This window comes from Malaclemys terrapin, chromosome 3 (assembly GCF_027887155.1).
Source record: "Malaclemys terrapin pileata isolate rMalTer1 chromosome 3, rMalTer1.hap1, whole genome shotgun sequence".
Classification (NCBI taxonomy): Eukaryota; Metazoa; Chordata; order Testudines; family Emydidae; genus Malaclemys; species Malaclemys terrapin.
In genome coordinates this window covers 142,638,325-142,656,195 of record NC_071507.1, presented here as the reverse complement: position 1 = coordinate 142,656,195, position 17,871 = coordinate 142,638,325, and the positions used below count along the sequence as shown (strand labels likewise).

General features: G+C 42.1%; 1 long non-coding RNA gene and 3 other non-coding genes across 4 annotated transcripts; all 4 read right to left on the bottom strand.

Annotated features, from left to right (window-relative positions):
- Positions 1-3,215: 3,215 nt before the first annotated feature.
- Positions 3,216-13,577, bottom strand: LOC128833749 (uncharacterized). Its single transcript, XR_008444327.1, has 7 exons — positions 13,536-13,577; positions 11,620-11,675; positions 10,402-10,479; positions 9,603-9,707; positions 7,805-7,834; positions 6,759-6,802; positions 3,216-6,132 (listed from the first exon to the last, which is right to left on the bottom strand). It is a non-coding gene; the product is annotated as an uncharacterized LOC128833749 (long non-coding RNA).
- LOC128835192 (small nucleolar RNA SNORD50) lies at positions 6,323-6,389 on the bottom strand. The gene has a single exon (XR_008444609.1). It is a non-coding gene; the product is annotated as a small nucleolar RNA SNORD50 (small nucleolar RNA).
- On the bottom strand, positions 7,684-7,752 carry LOC128835190 (small nucleolar RNA SNORD50). Its single transcript, XR_008444607.1, has one exon. It is a non-coding gene; the product is annotated as a small nucleolar RNA SNORD50 (small nucleolar RNA).
- On the bottom strand, positions 8,779-8,848 carry LOC128835191 (small nucleolar RNA SNORD50). Its single transcript, XR_008444608.1, has one exon. It is a non-coding gene; the product is annotated as a small nucleolar RNA SNORD50 (small nucleolar RNA).
- Positions 13,578-17,871: the final 4,294 nt, after the last annotated feature.

The window sequence follows — 17,871 nt, the reverse complement described above, 5'->3', positions numbered from 1 at the left end:
GATCCTGCTTCAGGATTGTGAGATGGATGTAAGAACCCACCTCCAAGTCTGACAACAAAGAGTCCCCTACCTCTGACCATGGTGGGGATGATCCACTTGGTACCAGGGACTGGTGCCAAAAGCCTGGTGATGGGTGGAGTGATACCGTCATTGTAGGCTTCTCCTGGATGGTACCAAAGACCTGCCTGTCCAGAAAGCAGGCAACTGCAGTTGAATTCTGATGCGCAGGACAGGAAGCAGAGATTTCCTGCCATTGCAAACACCTCTGGGGTAGCTGGCACCGAGATGGTCTCTTGTTGCAATGCCAAAGAAGTTGATGGTTCCAACAGTGCTCCTTTCAAAGCTGGAACCAACTATGCTGACTTAGGCACCAATTTGGTGGTGGAGTGGTTTCAGGTGCACTCTACTTGACACCTTCTCAATCCTCTTATCAGATTTAGAAGGGGGACACTTCTCCCTGACTAGTACCTCCCTGGAAGCTTTGTATTTTTTTTTCTTGGAATGGGCAAGGAAGAAAGTGCCAGGATTCTGCTAAAGCTGTAGGTGCACTACTCACTGAAACTGTAGCACCTTGGTACTGAGTCAGAGTGGGATGGCTCCAATGGTGGCCTAAATGCCACCTCCGTCAGCAGGAATTTCAGCCTAGCCTCCCTATACCTGCAAAGGCATTGGTGCTTCCCAAGTGCTTCCTCCAAGCACTTTAGGCAGCTATTGTGTGGGTCATTCACTGGCACAGGGCTGGAACAAGAAGCACATGGCTTGAAACCCAGTGAGTGGGGCATACCTTGGTACTGTGAATAGAGGAAAAACCCAAAACGGGGGAAAAGTCCAAAAAACAGGTGCAATCACTCAAAGAAAAACAGGTTACTAACCTGCTCCGTATCTGTTCTTCAAAATGTGTTGTACATGTCCATTCTATGAGCCACCCTCCTATCCCTCGTCATCAGTTAGGGCAAGAAGGAACTGAGGAGGCCTAAGGACAGCTACTCCTTTTGTGCCTGCATGCACTGGCACATGGCAGCAGGGGAAGCTTGAGCTGCCCAATGGATACCCCTGGGGACACTGAGTAGAATGCACATATACAATCACTTCAAGAAACTGATATTGTAGGATATGGAAGGCTGGGAGACCTGGCTGTGGTAATACATGGATAGGAAACCTCCATCAAATGTCAAAGATCTACATTTCAGTTTCTCCCCCCCCCCCCCCAAAAAAAATTGATGTTATCTATTTTAATATTTTCAATATAATTTTGTTTCATATGGTATCTGTGTTTTTGATGGAAATTGTGACAATTCTATTCTGATATTTGCTGTACATTAATTATTTTAGCTTAATTTGCTATAGAGGCAAGTTATCCCAATATAAGAACAGCCATACCATATCAGACCAAAGGCCCACTTAGCCCAGTATCCTGTTCTCCAACAGTGGCCAATTCTCAATGTGGATGGAGTTTATCAAATGTATTACAGATGCTGATTATTCTACATTACAATTAGCATAAATATGTATGTGAAGTGATAAAGTTATATTTTTAAATGAATTAATTTTATTTAAACATTAGGGTTCTGCGACTATTACAGATACAAAACTTAAAAGAAAATGAGTTACTTATTTGTAACCCAAGTTCTTTGAGATGACTGCACCAGGCGGTGCATTACCCAGAAATGGAAATACACAGAGCCACTCGAAGAAATATCAGTTGCTCTTTATTGGTGGTATTTTATTGCTCTCTATATTCATGCATGCAAATATTAATCATAAAAACATTCAGTAATTTGATATGACTGTCCTAGTTTAGCTAGGCTTACTTTATGAAGTATATTAAAGTTAAAATTCAATCACAGGAGATCTTCCCTTGACCCAGAAGCACTGTAAACGCTTTTGGGCAGTGAACATCTTACTCTATGTATCATCTCATGTTGAGAAGAACCTTCCTCTGGAATTAGTGCCACTGCAATCCATGGGACCATTCATGATGTACAGCACTACTCAATGTGCATAAGGGTGGTAGAATTGGGCCCTTATATTTGCAAAGCTGTATATTGGTAGTTATATATAACTGATTGTTATGTACTTTTTTGCTCCCACTTTCATGTGGGAAAGCAGAGTAAAGAAGTGACCTTAGGATTCCCATTCTGAGCTGTGGTTTCTGAGCACTTACATTTTTATGTCTAGATGGAGAACGGGGGAAACACAATGCTAGTATATACCATAATGAATGCCCTCCTTATCAGCTATTAAATAAGCATGTACTTTATAAAACATAAACCAGAAATAGAGGCTCAGGGCCCAAATGATTTCTATTAGGAGTTGGATCAGGTCATTAGGTCAATACAGAATTCCAGATCAATACTAAGTTCTTTGAAAATTTCTGCATTTAAAACTTCAAAACTTGCTTGGACTGGATACCTGAACACCATTTTTTTGCCTCTTTTGTATCCTTTTCAGTATTTTCACTACTGTCAGAACTTACAGCAGAATCTGCTTTTTGTCAGAAGCACCTCCACTTACCTCTTAAGAATCCAGGCATGGCTCCCTGTAATAGGATTCTTGCAATTAAATTTTTCATCATGGTGAGTATCTGCTATATTATTACCATTTAAAATTTTATATTCTCCTGGGCTAACTTGCTCTTGCCCACTAAATGTTTAGTGTCTAGTCGGCCCCTAGCTTATGTGAAGAATGTGTGCAATGGGAGACATTAGTTCTTTCTAACTAATGTCCCCTCAGTGTCAGGCCTAGTCTTCACTTACCGGCTGGTTCGGCGGCACGCCATCGATGTTCTGGGATCGATCCTGGAAGTGCTCAGTCGGCGCCAGTACTCCAGCTCTCCGAGAGGAGTACGTGGCGTCGACAGGGGGAGACTTCCGGCCGCGTCTGGACCGCGGTAAGTTCGGACTAAGGTACTTCGAATTCAGCTACGTTATTAACGTAGCTGAATTTGTGTACCTTAGTCCGAAGTCCGGACTAAGTGGGGACCAGGCCTCAGACCAGCAACTTAACAGTTAATCTCTTCATTCTGTTTGGAATTGAAGATACCATTCCTGAAAGTTGCCTAACAGTGGCCATGGGGGAGGGAAGGAAGAGTGCAAAACATTTCTCCCTTCACTCTATGATGCAAAAAAAAAAAAAAAAAAAAAAAAAAAATCTACCTGAGAAAAGGTACATGGTTTATTCCCAGATGTATCAAAGTACAATAAAACTGAGTAATGTAGCTTTAACTTCTCATTTACTGGCTTGCAACAGACAACATTCAAATCCAATGACTATTGGTACAGGATGTCAACAAAGTTTTGCATGATGCATGTAATGTTTTAATGCTTCATTTACAAAGCAACTGAACTTTAAAAGGTTTTGCATCTTGTTGAACAGTAATTTTATAAAATCATGTAAGTGACTGAATTTTCTCATTGTGCATTAGAAACTGCCATGATTTACATTTAATTCTTCCAGGCGATAGCAGGATTTTCTGGCATGATACCATTTTCTGCTACTTTCATTAAACCTAGATCAAGGAGCAAATCCCAGAGTGACATTTTGGAATATGATGCATGTGAGGTACTGGGGGATCCCAAAAAGATCTCACCTTTTGAAGGTTGAAATCTTTCAATTTTGCTCCAACTTTCTTCTATTTGATCCCTGATGCTAGAAGAGCTTATTTTCTTACCATTCTAGTAGAAATACATTTAGCAACCGTATCTGAGAACAGTTTGGTGGTATTCTATATTAGACTCACCCCATGGGAGAAAGATAGATAATGCATCTTTAAATCATGGATCTAAAAAAAAAAAGTAGCAAAAATGTACTCCTCAGACCCCCTAATATAAATTGTATAAGTCTTCTTTCAGAATGGCTAATATACTATTTACCAAATAGACTGCTGCAATATCATCCACTTTTCTAAACTGTTCTTGCAGGCAGCATATTTCCCCCCCCTCTAGGAGGCACGTGAGCAGAATGACTTGGCTAAAACTAGCATCGTTTTAGCTCACCCTTTAAATGCTTCATCAAAAGGTCTCCACCTACTACATAGGTTTTTCTTAAAACTACACTCAGTTTTGTATTGCCCCAGTAATTGCTCAAGCACAGAGAGGTGAATCCCATTTGTTTGGCCCATAGTGTTTGAGTTGGTGCAACGGAAGGCTATTTTGCCTTTGCAGTTCTTGTAAAGTATAAGCATCTGTAAAGGAATAGCTGAAGTAACTGCAGACTTGACATGCAATGACCGGCACTTCACATTCTCATCTTTGTGCAGAAAAGAATGAATTACTGCATCAAGAATGTGTACAAAGCATGGCACATGGAAGTATCCCCCTTCCTTAATTGCACATACATCTGATAATGGGACTAATGTGGTAATAAATCCTGCTAAAAGTGAGCAAAGAGAAAGCCATTCTGCAATTTCTCCAATACACAATGGAGTGTAGGGTTTTTCAAAACTTCAGTGTTGCATGTTGGGCTGTAGTCTGTAGCAAAGTGTCTGGCTACCTGCTACCATAGGTAACTGAACAGGAAGAGCTACCCAATGAGCTGATACACAGTCCATGGTCTGGCCACTAGTCCACATTTCAGTGGTCAGATGGATCTTCCTCACCGTTGACGTCCTCAATGCCTTGGACACTGCAATATGAGTTTTGTACAACTATGGTATTGCCTTAGCCAAAAAAGTAGGTTTTGCTAGGTATTTGCCACTTGGGAATGGTATATTCCCTTAGTGCCTTGCCAAATGAAAAGGGCTGCAGATCCACTACTAGCATTAGTGGCAGTTTTGTATTAAGCATGGGGATTGTAGGATGTTTTTTCCTTATAGTTTGATGTGTCTTTAAGTGTAGGTTGTGTCAGGCGCTGGGTAGTTTGCCTGTGTATCTTTTTTCATTGTGCTTCCCTTCCTAACACTAAAAGGCATACTGGATGTTATGCCACTGACTGGAGTATTTGTGGACCCTACTTTATCAGATGTTATGATCTGTCTCCTCCATCTCTTTCCCTACTGCATTAAGGCTTAGTTGTTGAATGCAGCAGAGATGTTTCTCCCACATTATGGCATGGTTATTTTTCAAGAGGTTTCTTAAAGCAGAAGTTGCCAGGTGTGCCTCTCTTCCACACAAAACATAGAGGGTAGCAATGCTTTCTGCTCGAGAAAAAAAGAAGTTCCACACCAATGCATTGGTCTTATCATGCAGTTGGGCAGCGGTGCATAAAAACCAACTTCTTTCCTCATCAGCATAAACAGAACCCAGGCTGTGGTTTAAGTCTAGTTTTCTCTTGTGACCACAACTCCTACGATGACTGGTGAATTTTGCTTTCTTACAAATGTCTGATATTGTTTGCTTCCTCAATGCCTTCATTGATTAATACCACCACCTGACATTCCTCTTTCACTTCCTGAATGAAATTGCACTCAAAAGGGGGAAGCCTCATTACTATGATTTTCTGCATTAATTGGTACTCTCGCCATCTTTCTACACAGGGTGCCTGGGTTTTCCCTTGCCCATTTTATTACTGTTCAGGGCATACACATTTCCCCAGTAATATCAAAGTGTGCTTTATTTCTTTGTTGTGCTTTTATCTCCTTCAGAGGAAACTGGCTAGCCACTGGGAGTTTTTTTCCAACCCCCATCCACCAAGCTTATTGTTTGTTGCCCTTAATATTTTCTTTACTGAGTAAGGGAGCCTCTCCTGATAAACAGTGGGAAAAAATAGATTTTATGCTACACTTTTAAAGTATGCTCTATTTCCCTTCAGCCACCATAATCTCCTGATAAGTCATGTCAGAAAACAGAAGATGTTAAATCTGACTGATTCTAGCAAAACTGAATTTTCTCTTCTTTGATCCCACATGCAGTTTCCCTATTATAAGACCGCTTTGGTTTCACTAGAGGGAGCTGGGTCTAAAAATTTGGAAAGATCTTTAGATTTCCACAAAACATGATTGCTCACTGTTTTAAGAGAAGCAGAGACCGACTGGTTCTGTGCCATGTGAAGTTTCAGAAATATTAACTACCAAACAATCCCACAAACTATTTCAGAAGCATAAACCTGGTAACATTTTTTGTTGTTAAAATCTTGGTATCTGGGTATCTTCAGGTGTCAGACTTCTTCCAGTGATACAAAAATTCCACCTCATCACTAAAAAGGGAAAACAAACTAAATAAAATGGCTTATTTTACATGAGAAACTGAATCCACAAAGGAAAAAAAAGTGTTAGACATTTTACATTTTATTCTTAAGCAAATTAAGCTATTCCACCTGAAAGTGTGCCTTTATGGTGTAAATAGTTGGTAGATTTAGCCAATAGAGAAATTTAAAATAAGATCTTATTTCAGAAGCTAGATCCATAGTTTTTCAGCAACAAAATCAGGTTCAGAATAGGATCATAAAGACCCCAATAAATTAAAATTCAACCCACATTTAAAGTACAGTACTTAAAAGTGTATAAGTTATCTGGTTCATAAATTTAAGTTAAACAAAACAGTGCAAACAATATGCTCAGCCCATAGAAGGAAGGCACACTGACATTTCACAAACACCTCTACAGATTAGAAGAGGGCAGTGTTGATTAATTCCAAGGCTAATTAAGATTACTGACATATTAAGGGCCTTGAAAAAAGGAGGGATGTCCTTTCAGTTCAGGACAAATTGAGATCAGCTCCTGACCAATTTAAGCCTATAGATATCTGTGAAATGAGAAACCCAAAATTACCAATACAAGGCACTTTTCAACAACAAAGGGTGCATTTTCTTCAAGTACATACCTGAATAACTAAATGCATCTGCTCCTACATTTTCCACCATTTCACTGTTCAAAAAAAGATTCAGTTAATAAATCATTCATTTTTAATTCTTAGATTAGGCAAGAAAATGTGCCAACGTCATTCAATGGACAAGTCTAACAGCTATTCATCCTTTCATACAAGACTTCAATAAGCCGTAGTATTAAATATATAGTATATCTAAGCATTCTGCAAATTCTGTTGAGTTGCATGTGTAACACCATGATTACACATCCCTTTCTTATCCTAAAAGATCTGCTTTTCTGGCTCACATATAATTTGGCACCTTTGTAAGGCTGAGTAAACAACAAGCAAACAAATGTGATCATGACACTAGACTACTAAAATTCTTATTTTCCCATCCTTCAGAGATTAGAACTGGAGGGAACTCCCAAAGCATAAGTTAATTCTCAGCCTATGATGAACAATAAAATCCCAAATGGGCCTAAAAAACAGCAGGTATTTAAAGGCCTACATCCAGGCCACTTTTATTGCACTGTCAGGTATTCAATGCATTTTAATCTATTACTGCAACATAAATGGAAACTGAAGTGGCCTCATCCTAGATTGAAATATCAAATATTTCATGATCAATCACACAGTATATCCTATTAGGAAAGAAAGCATACAAACCAAACCATTTAAGTACATAAAATGAGCCACTGATCATGCAACAGCCCATGCATCACAAGTTCAGAAATCAGACTGAAGTGGGGAACAACAGTGCAGTTTTAGAAGAAAACAAAGGCAAGAATCATGCCTTGTGGAAAACAGTAAGTGGGGATACAATAGGCAAATTTTCAGTCAGTACATGAAATCTACCAAGTAAACAAAATCTAATTGCTTGAAATACTACTTTCACACAGCTCTAGTATTTAGAAAAAGCAATATGAATCATGGTTGTCTAATCTCAGAAGCCAGATCCGTATGAGTTTTTCATCAAGGAATCAGGTTCGGGATAGTATCATCACTGATCAGACCAGAATTACTCATACTTCATCAATATCAACCTTTATTAGAATACATACCTTTAATATTGAGTCAGCCTTCAGAGATCTCTGCAACAAGACAAATTGCACAGTAGTTTGGTGAAATTGAATACTCCAAGGGTTAGTATGTTCATTTATTATTTTAAATAAGTATTTCCCTAGAGCAACTGTCATGAAGATGCCACACTTTCCCACTAGTCTGCTACCTGTCCAGATGCAGGAGTTGACTGCACAGGAAGTTAGGATTATGTAAGTACTTTACATGAACACTTTAAAGATGTAGTATGGATTACACCAAGTCAGAAATTTGATATTGGCATTTTATTTATGAAGGTTAGCTTTAGAAATCTCGGATGGGCTCCTGAAAGTGGAAAAAGTATGAATGGCCACGCAAGGGTCCAGCAGTTGTGCTACAGGGCCTAATCAATTCTTGTCCCTAAGGATCTGCCCATGCTTTTGGCCTCTAAATATGCAGGCTGTCTGCTGTAGGGCTTTTCCTCCTGATCTGGTTCAATGCTGTATGCAGATACTCCACTCATTAAATCCACAATACTGTATTTTAACTAATCTTCAAACCTCCTGACTAAGGAGAGACAATCTGATAGTTATCAATGGTATTTGAGAGTTTAACTCTTTAGTTCTTTTGAAAATCCCAGCCTAGTTACTATTCTTCACTAAAGGAGTGTTCTGGGAATTATGGTATTTGACCCCTCCTACTATAATTTCCCAGATTTGCCAAAAGAATCCGGAGCAAAGTGTCCAGAATGCAGCACACCAACAAGCCTTGCCAGGAATTCTGGGATAGGTTTCCAGACAGCAGTGTACCACAGTTCAGCACAGCCCCAAGTGTGAACACTTCATAACTGCATGTACAGCTAGTACAGCACAAAAATGACAATTTGAGTAACTGCATCAGTTGACAGATACTTTTCTAGTGGTAGCAGTAAACATGTTTAAGTAGTGCACAGAACAGAGGTGTAACCAGGTTAACAATTCTGAATGCCAGTGGTCTCATCTCAGAAGCCAGATCCGTATAAAATTTCTCATCAGCAAGTCAGGTTCGGGATAGGTTCGGGATAGGTTCATCACTGACAGACCACTTCAAAAATAAGACACTTTTTGTTATACTGGAACACTATACCAAAATGAACTATAACTCAGTTTAGATACTATCCTAGAATTAAATTATTTTTCAACAAGTTGAACAGTGCCCTTTATCCATTTGGGCCAGATACCTTTATCAATACAAGGCTCTGCAACTTATAGATACAATAGAGTCTGTTGGGGGAAAAAAATAAATAAAAATCACTTTTCTTTATATATATGTAGCGCATGCATGCCCTGACAAAGGAAAGCACTTAACAGATCCATCCCTATTACATGTCTTTTCTTGATTTAAAAAGATTGGAACTGCTTATACACCTCTGACCCGATATAACATGAATTCGGATAGAACGCAGTAAAGCAGTGCTCGCGTGCAGGAAGGGGGCGGGGTTGTGCGCTCCGGTAAATCAAAGCAAGTTTGATATAATGCAGTTTCACCTATAACGTGCAAGATTTTTTTGGCTCCCAAGGACAGCGTTGTATCGGGGTAGAGGTGTATAAGCTAGAAATATCTAAATCACTTCTTTTATAGAATAAGAGGCATGAACTGCCTATACATTCCTAAGAAAGACTACTCAAAGGTTCAATTGACAAAGCTAAGATATGGAGTAAGCTCTGGCTATGTCCCACACTTTACAGTATTTGAAAGTATTTTGTGCTTTGAAGATTAGTATATTGTGTTGTGTCAAAATAGTCAGAAGTGTATTTTTCAATTGTTTTAAGTTAAGAATACCTGTTTTAGTAGTACTAGAGTTGCAAGTAGTTTTATATCCCAACTGCGCTGTCAGTTATTCATTCATTGAGTCATTATCCACTGGATACTTGCTAATAAGTCACACTAGAAAGAAGGATAAAGTAACCATTTAAATTGTTACTAATAAATATTGCATAATACAGCATTTTGAAAGTGACTTAACAAAACAAGTTACGTTCCCCTCAAGCATTTTCAGGAAAGGGAAATACTAGATACTCTTGTTAACCAGCATGAAAGCTATAAAAAAAGTGGCCCAAAGTTTGCACCATTCAGGGTCACTGGCCAAGACCCTGAAAACCAAAGCTAGTTTGCATATAAGTGAGCATATTTTTATTAAAACCACACACCACAATACATGTTCATTTTCTCTGATAGATTTGAATTTACCACCAACAAAAATCGTTGAGTAGGTCAGTTTTGTTCCCACCCTCTTAAGAGTTGAGAACACTAAACTTCTATTCTGAGTTAGATAATTCAGGTTAATTGACAATACATTAACATGGTTGTAAAGCCTAGTGGGGCAACTCCACAAATGGATATGGTTTACAATCAAAATAAACTACACCACCACATCTACTCCCATGAATCTCGCAACTGTTCACAATGTCAAGATGGACCACGTGATACCTCATAGGACTGAAAGCAACAATTTTACCTCAACTATTTAGTTAAATATGGATTAATTAAATCAAAACAATGCATTAAAGTCTAGATTTTTGCCAATCCATTTATCCCCATCTTAATATTTATTCCTCCACTTGACCATTCACAAACATACTTCTGTCTTAAATATTCAGGAACATCCACAACTGTACATCATATAGTCTTCTAGAACTGTTGATGTTTTCATGAAGGGCTGCAGTTAAAATTAAACAGAAGGTCAGATTTCAATGTAGAAAAATCAATAGCAAATTCAAAGTTTTATAATATGGGAACACTTATGCTGTCTTTGTTGTGATACAACACTAAATCATATTGCACCATAAAAACTGTTTAAAAGAGTAAGATGTTTCCTGCCCCAAAGAATTTATAATTTAAGTCAGTCAAAACAAAGCTTCAGCTCATGTGTCAGAGAAAAAGTTTACATCTAATCAATAGACACTCAAAATTAACATGGTGTATTATGCTAACCTGAAGTATTGTCTACCTATGCAATGACAGGGGATTTCTGAAAAACCAAGTCATATCAAACATACACTTAGGCCCCAATCCTGCAAACACTTATGCACAAAATAACTCAATGGGACTAGCCACATATGTAAAGCTATTCATGCTCAGATACTTGCAGGATTGAGGCCCTAATTACTGCAGATGATAGTCAACTACCTGGCTTAGTCCATATGGCCAATTCACATATTAACCCTAAAGGTATGTCTAACACTACCACAGCACAGCTGCAGCCACATCTCTGTAGTGTAGACATTTACTACAGTGACAGATGGAGTTTTTCCCATTGCTGTAACAAGGTCAACAAGAATACCTGTCAACCCATCTACAGTGCGGGTTAGGTCAACCTAACTACATTGCACAGGGTGTGAAATTTTTCCCAGCCCTGAGCAATGTTATACACCTAAAATTTAGGTCAACCTAGGTACATGTCTAAAAACAAACATAGAACAACATAGTGCCAGGATAAACAGGTGCTCCAGAGTCCAGAATATAGCGTACAGTGCTGGTAATAGCACCAAAGTGCTTTACTCTACTAAGAATAAGTAAGCAGAAGCAATAAGATGCTAGAGAGCTGATACATGGAATATTATATGAAATGAATCCACTAATTTACCATAACTATTTTTTCATGCCGCTCTACCCAGTAATACTGTGACACAGTAATTGACTCTCTGGCACGTACATAAGAGGGAATTACTTTCAAATAGATGAAGACGTGGAGAGCATACTATGCAACTGAAGCACTTTGGAGTGTTCAATCTTGACCAAACCCAAAGACATAGTGCCCTTTCCAGCCCAACCAAACTCAAAATATTCTCAGTCATACCTTAATTATTCTGCACAACTTCCAGGATATCACCATGAAGTTTATCTCCATAGTTCCTAGAATAAACAAAATTGCAACAGAACTAGTTATATGCACTACCCACTTGAAATACAGACAGTTGAAACATTGTCAAAGACAATCTTAAGAGTTAGACAGAATAGTAGTGGGCTTAACAAAAGTGGCTAATGTGTGTTATTTAAAAGTTCACATGTCCCTTTAAGCAGCAGAGTCACCTAATTTAAATATTTGTTATTATGTAAAAAGTTTGTTAAAACATAAGTTTGTGCTTCTACCTTGGTTCCTGCTCTTGGCAAATTCTGAGAGGCTGTTTAGTCTTCTATATAGTCTTGTCTCCCAATTGACAAGCCACAGAAATGTGTAACTGACAATAATAAGTACACAACCTACTTAATTAAGGATGTTTCAACTACGCAGCTTTAAATTGGGCAATCTCACAGATTAATTGTTGGAGGGTGTCCTGTTACAGCTGAATAATCTTAATTCAAAAGTTTTATACAATAGTGGTTCCACATTTTGGTGTTCACACCCCAGCTGCCTCAATATTCAATCAAAGCAGCCCACCCAACTCTCCCAAATCAATACAACCACCTCCCAATTGCTTGTTGGAGCACTTCCTCTCCCAAGGCTGCTGCTGTAGCACCCCTCATTGTCCTTCAGGAGTCTAGAGAGCCTTAGCTGCTAAAGTTCTGGGCTGTTTCTTTGCCACCCCTCTCCTCCAAGCCAGTTCCACATCTAAGAGTACTAGGCCAATTCGAGTGAGATGATATCATAGTCAGGAAAAACTCCAATATGTGTTACTCATCTTGATTGTAGTTTCAAATCCCTAGAGCTAAAGATTAATCAGTAATATTCCAAAAACTAAGATACCCAGCTGACTTCAGTTTGTGTACTGCTCTGGTTATAGGTATACTAATTCAAGCATCAGCCACTAAATTATACTAGGTGGGAGTCGTAACTGTACAATTGCACTAAAAGGGGATTTCAATATGAAATACCGCAACAACCATAAGGATTAGGAATTAAAGCTATCAGTTTATAGCCACGGAGGATCCATGAAATAGCCCATTTAAATTGATTGAGATGCTTTTAAATTTCTACCTTAATACATTTTCAACTTAATATGACTACAGAAACACATTTACACGATTAAAGCAAGTTTATTGCGCACACACAGCTACTAGTACCATATTACGGATGCCTGGGCAAGTGTGAACTCCACACATCATACAGCTGAGCAGTAACAACGCAGTTTCACAGGACCAGAGATTAGCATAAAACGGGCCCCTTGTTTTGCTTAGAACACTAACCGCTGGATGCCGCGGAGAACAGCTCAGGCCCCGAACAGGAAGAAGAGGGACGAAGTACCCGGTGCTGCACAGGAGCAGACTGTTTGTTGTCCAGGCCAAGTTTATTTTGCGCTCCCCTTGCGGCGCGGCACAGCACGTGACACTGCGCTATTTCTTGGCGCGGCCCAAACGCGGCGCCGCCACGAACGCAGCACCCTGCACCCGCTCCGCAAGGTACGGGACAGAGACCGGGACCCACCGCCCAAGCCACATTTCGCGCGGATCAGCCTCGCCGCGCCCAATCACGCAGCGCCTCTAGGAGCTACTGAGCCCGCCGACCCCAGCATGCACTGCGCCACCTGCAAGAGGCGGCTCAGACGAGCGCTGCATTTTGGGACTTGTAGTCCCCGCAGCCCTCATCCGGCCGCCGCCGCGAATCACACAACCCGGCCTCGGCAGGTGCAGCCGGCGGCTGGCCGCTCCGCCAGCGCCGGGGGAAACGCGGCGAGAGCTCCCGGAGAAACCTAAAACGCGGTCTCCCGCGAACAGGGACCGGATCGGACCAGACCAGCTTGTTCCCTCCCCGGGCGCAGGACTCCCCAGACTCACCCACTAGTTGAGCCACCATCTCTGACTCTCCGCAGGAAAAGGAAGGGACCGTCCCCCAGAGACTATTATATAGCAGCTGCCTGAACCAGAGCGAGGCCGACTCCTCCCCTACCCGCCCATTGGGCAGCGTGCACAGGGGCGGAGTTTTCTGCGGGAGGGTTTGAGTCCCGATTACCTCATCGTGCAGCCAAAGCCACGCCCCTCGCGCCGAGGGCGCGCGTCCGAGCGGCGCGAGGATTCAGCGCAGCAGAGACTTCGCGCGCAGGGTGAGGTTCCAGTGGTTAGCTCCGCCCAGAGCTTGGGTACTGGCATTGCATTGGCAAACTGTGGTTCAGTCTACAGCCCCGCCCCCGGAGAAGAGCGCTGTGATGCTCCAAAGCGTGTCCTTCCCACCAGAGCCGGCTCTAGGTTTTTTGCTGCCCCAAGCAAACAAGTTTTTGGCTGTCCCCCCACCCCAACGTGGGCTCTCCCCTCTGACCCCCTGCGGCCACCCCACCGCTGGGCATCCCCCCCACCAGTGCTGACTCTGCCCACTCCCCCCTTGCCTCCAGCCAGTCCAGCACTGGCAGGGTCGGGATAAGCAGCGGGGCTCCCGGGCCATGCCTCAGCCCAGGGTCCCTACAGCCGGGGCTCCCACCTCTAGGACCGGCCGGGACTGGGGAGGACAGAGCCGGGGGCCCACCCTGGCAGGGGGCTGAAGAGCCGGGGCAGGGCAGCCCCAGAGGGAGCAGAGCCCCTGAGAGCGGGACGTGGGCTCCGCCCAGCAGCACCCCGCCCTCTATAGCCCCGCCCCTGCTGCTGCTCCTGGCCGCCCTGCTGCAGTCCCTGGGCAGCTCTGGCCGCTTCGCCCAGCCCCAGCTGCGGTGCTGGGGGGTGGCCGCCCTGCGGCACCTGCAGGCGGCTCCGTGTCCCCGCGGGATGGCCCCCAGCCTAATTGTCCCGTGCTCAGAGCCTGCCCGGCCATAAGGTGCGGGCACTGCTCCCTGACGCAAACTGCAGCGGCCCCAGGGTGTCCCCGGTGCAGGACGCACTGCTGCTGCCAGGGCCCGCTCTAGGCTTTTGCCACCCAAGCGTAAAAAAAAAAAAAAAAAAAAAAGCTGGCTGGAATGCCATCCCTGAAAATGTGCTGCCCCAAGCACCTGCTCAGTTTGCTGGTGCCTGGACCCTGCTCTGCTTCCCACCTGCAGAAGTTGAGCCAATAAAAGTTATGACTTGACCTCCCTGCCCTGCTTCCCACCTGCAGAAGTTGAGCCAATAAAAGTTATGACTTGACCTCCCTGCCCTGCTTCCCACCTGCAGAAGTTGAGCCAATAAAAGTTATGACTTGACCTCCCTGCCTTGTGTTTCTCAGAGTGCATGAGAAAAATTTGCATGAGAAAAAATTATTAAACAGAATCTATTTGTGCATTGTCTAATTAGTGCCAGAATAGTGTTTGTTAGGGTTATGGCAGCGTTTTCAGCTGTGGCAGCCTAAGTGAGGAAAGAAGATAAAGTGTTTTCTCAACAATTGCATGGGCAAACTATTGTGATTTTTTTAATGTGAAAAAAGGGACAGTATATGACCTGAAATGCTCAGAAGGTGAGAATCACTATTGCTGCTTAAATTGCTATAACTGCCCTTACTTGTGTTTTACATAGCTTCAGCATTAAGAAACTGTGATCATATTACCTGTAATTGATCTCACACTTGGTAAGGCAACGCCCATCTTTTCATGTATTTATACCTGGTCCTGTATTTTCCACTCCATGCATCTGATGAAGTGGGTTCTAGCCCACAAAAGCTTATGCCCCATAAATTTGTTAGTCTCTAAGGTGCCACAAGGACTCCTCGTTGTTACAAATTTTCTTGTTGATCAACTTTGCCTCTCTCTTACAGACACAGGGAAAAGGTGAACATGGGCTGTGTTTGAATCTGAGGTAACAGTGCATCCTCCTGTAGCATAGTTAAGAGGGTGCTATGAAAAGACACAATGTGAATGGAAATAGGCTTAAGATGAATTTTTAGTAATTTCCCTGCTGGTTCTTGTATATTTTTCAAAGTAGGTATGAAAACAGTGAGATATGTGGCTGGGTTTCTTTCAAATAGTAAATATATCTATGAATTGTGTACTCTGTCTCTGTCCACATTATAGAGGCATTACAATTTTAAGGCAAGCTTCACAAGCTCTTTATTATAATGCTTGCGTTCTTTAATATTTTATATACTAGCCAAAATAAGCACATAAATGCCAGTTGGCCAACCGGAGGACCATCCCCCTAAATAAACAGCACGAAGGCCAAAAGTTTAAAACTTGTGTTCCTAAGCTTACATAAAAATCCAATGTCTTCAGTGGTAGTTTTGAAATTGCAGATCTCTTACTTATTTAGGTGCCGAAATAGGTATTTAGTTATCTAAACTTTTCTTGAATGGAATTTTACTTCAGGATTATGAAATTTAGTATTCTTATTTTCAGTACATTTTCTAATTTATTTTTAAATATCCCTAGTGATAGGTCTTCCACTAATTCACAAGAGAGGCCACTCAGCAGTCTAATAAGTTGCATGGTCAGTCACTATAATATTTCAGGACTAGATCACTCACCCCTTACATGGATGACTATTTATCCACAAAAACAATTCCACTGAAGACAGTAGGCCTACTTGTGTAACTGCTCATAATTGCAATGGATGCGGGGGGGGGGGACGGACATAGATCAGTGTTCACATCGCACTCCCCCTCAGTACCAGTACCAAGCTGGGGAAGCTAATGATTCAAACAGCGCTTCAAATTCGGTGATGAATCCTAGTCATATGCCACCTGAGGCACGTTGTGCCTTCTCTAAGAAGTGCAATGGATCCAGATCCACAATTGCTCCCAAAGCACTTTTCCTGATATTGTAAAATCCCTTTTCTTTATTTGAAAATATTATCCTTGGTGACCTCCTTACACCATCCTAAATTATTGTTCTCCATGCCTGGTGTTTACACCTTTCATATACTTGTACAATGGTTAATACATCCCTGTTTAATAACTTGGCTAAGCTATATAATACAGTTATTTTAATCATTCTTCACCTGTTAATCTGTTCAGCACCTGGCTATTGATCAAATTTCCTGACACTGAAGTAATAAATATTTCAAGGTGTTGTCTCAACTGAGTCATACACAGAGAGATTATAATTTGTTACTCCAGAACATGTCATCTTCTTGTATGCAGCATAAAATCATATTGACATTCTTTATTTTTTGCTGCCATCCTACACTATTGTCTTATTTCTTTCTTTGTCCCTCCCAGTCACTGCTGGAAGGCTACTTTCCAGGTTTGACCCACCCACTGAATATCTGTTTTCAGATTATTATTCCCCACCTGTATTAATTTGCATTTTCCTAAGGTGAATCTCTTTTTATTTGCTAATAAAGAGACCTATAAAGGTTAGAAATATACTTATATGTGCACAATGCCTCCCACTTAAGTATTATTATGCTGAAGAGTATTGATAGCTGCCAGTCAGGAATTGCTCTAGGTGTAGACAAACTAGGCCACAGCCTAGCATAGCAGATTTTTGAGATGGAGGCTGGTGGGGCTGCCCTGGGCAGGGGCCATCCCCTAACAGGCACTCCAAGGAGCAGGAAGCAGCCCCCAGCTGGGGAAGCACTCCTGCCCCCAGTGCAGTAAGATCATGACTCAGGGCTGCTCCTGGGGCTTCAGACACTAATACAATGACTCGCCCTGTTCCCTGTCAGCATGTGGGCTCTGCTACCCAGGCAGCAGCCAGCCCCTGTGATGGCTGCCTCTGCCACTTCAACCCCACTGTGGCTGGGTTCTGGAGGTGCTACCACAGTGTGGGATAGGAAAGGTGTGGGCTGAGGGTGCAGAGACTGGGCAGGGGTTGCAGAGCAGGGGTGGAGCATAGGGGGACTGTATAGGCCATGCAGGCTGGGATGGCCTGGGGTGGGGGGTGGAGTGCAGGGGACCAGGCAGGTGGCTTTGGGATGGCATGGAGGGCTGGGAGCATAGGGCTAAGATGGGGCTGTGATCCAGTGATCCTCACTCTGTCCAATAGGAAGGAGCCTGCTGCTCCCTGTACAAGGGGTGATCTTCCAACTTGGAGTAATAGTTGTCAACCTTCTCCCCGGGGGCCCTTTCCAAACTGTCAGAATTGTCCTTCCAACAAATGGTAACATCTATTACCACTGTAGTATCACCCCTTCACAAAAACATCCTGCTTATGAAAATTCCCTTCAGTATTTCTAAGATAGGGCTCCACTATTGTCTTCCACCCAAGTTTACTAACTATCAATCACAGCTGAGACTATCCTCTTATGTCTTTTAATCTGAGCATCTTTAGTTTTATAG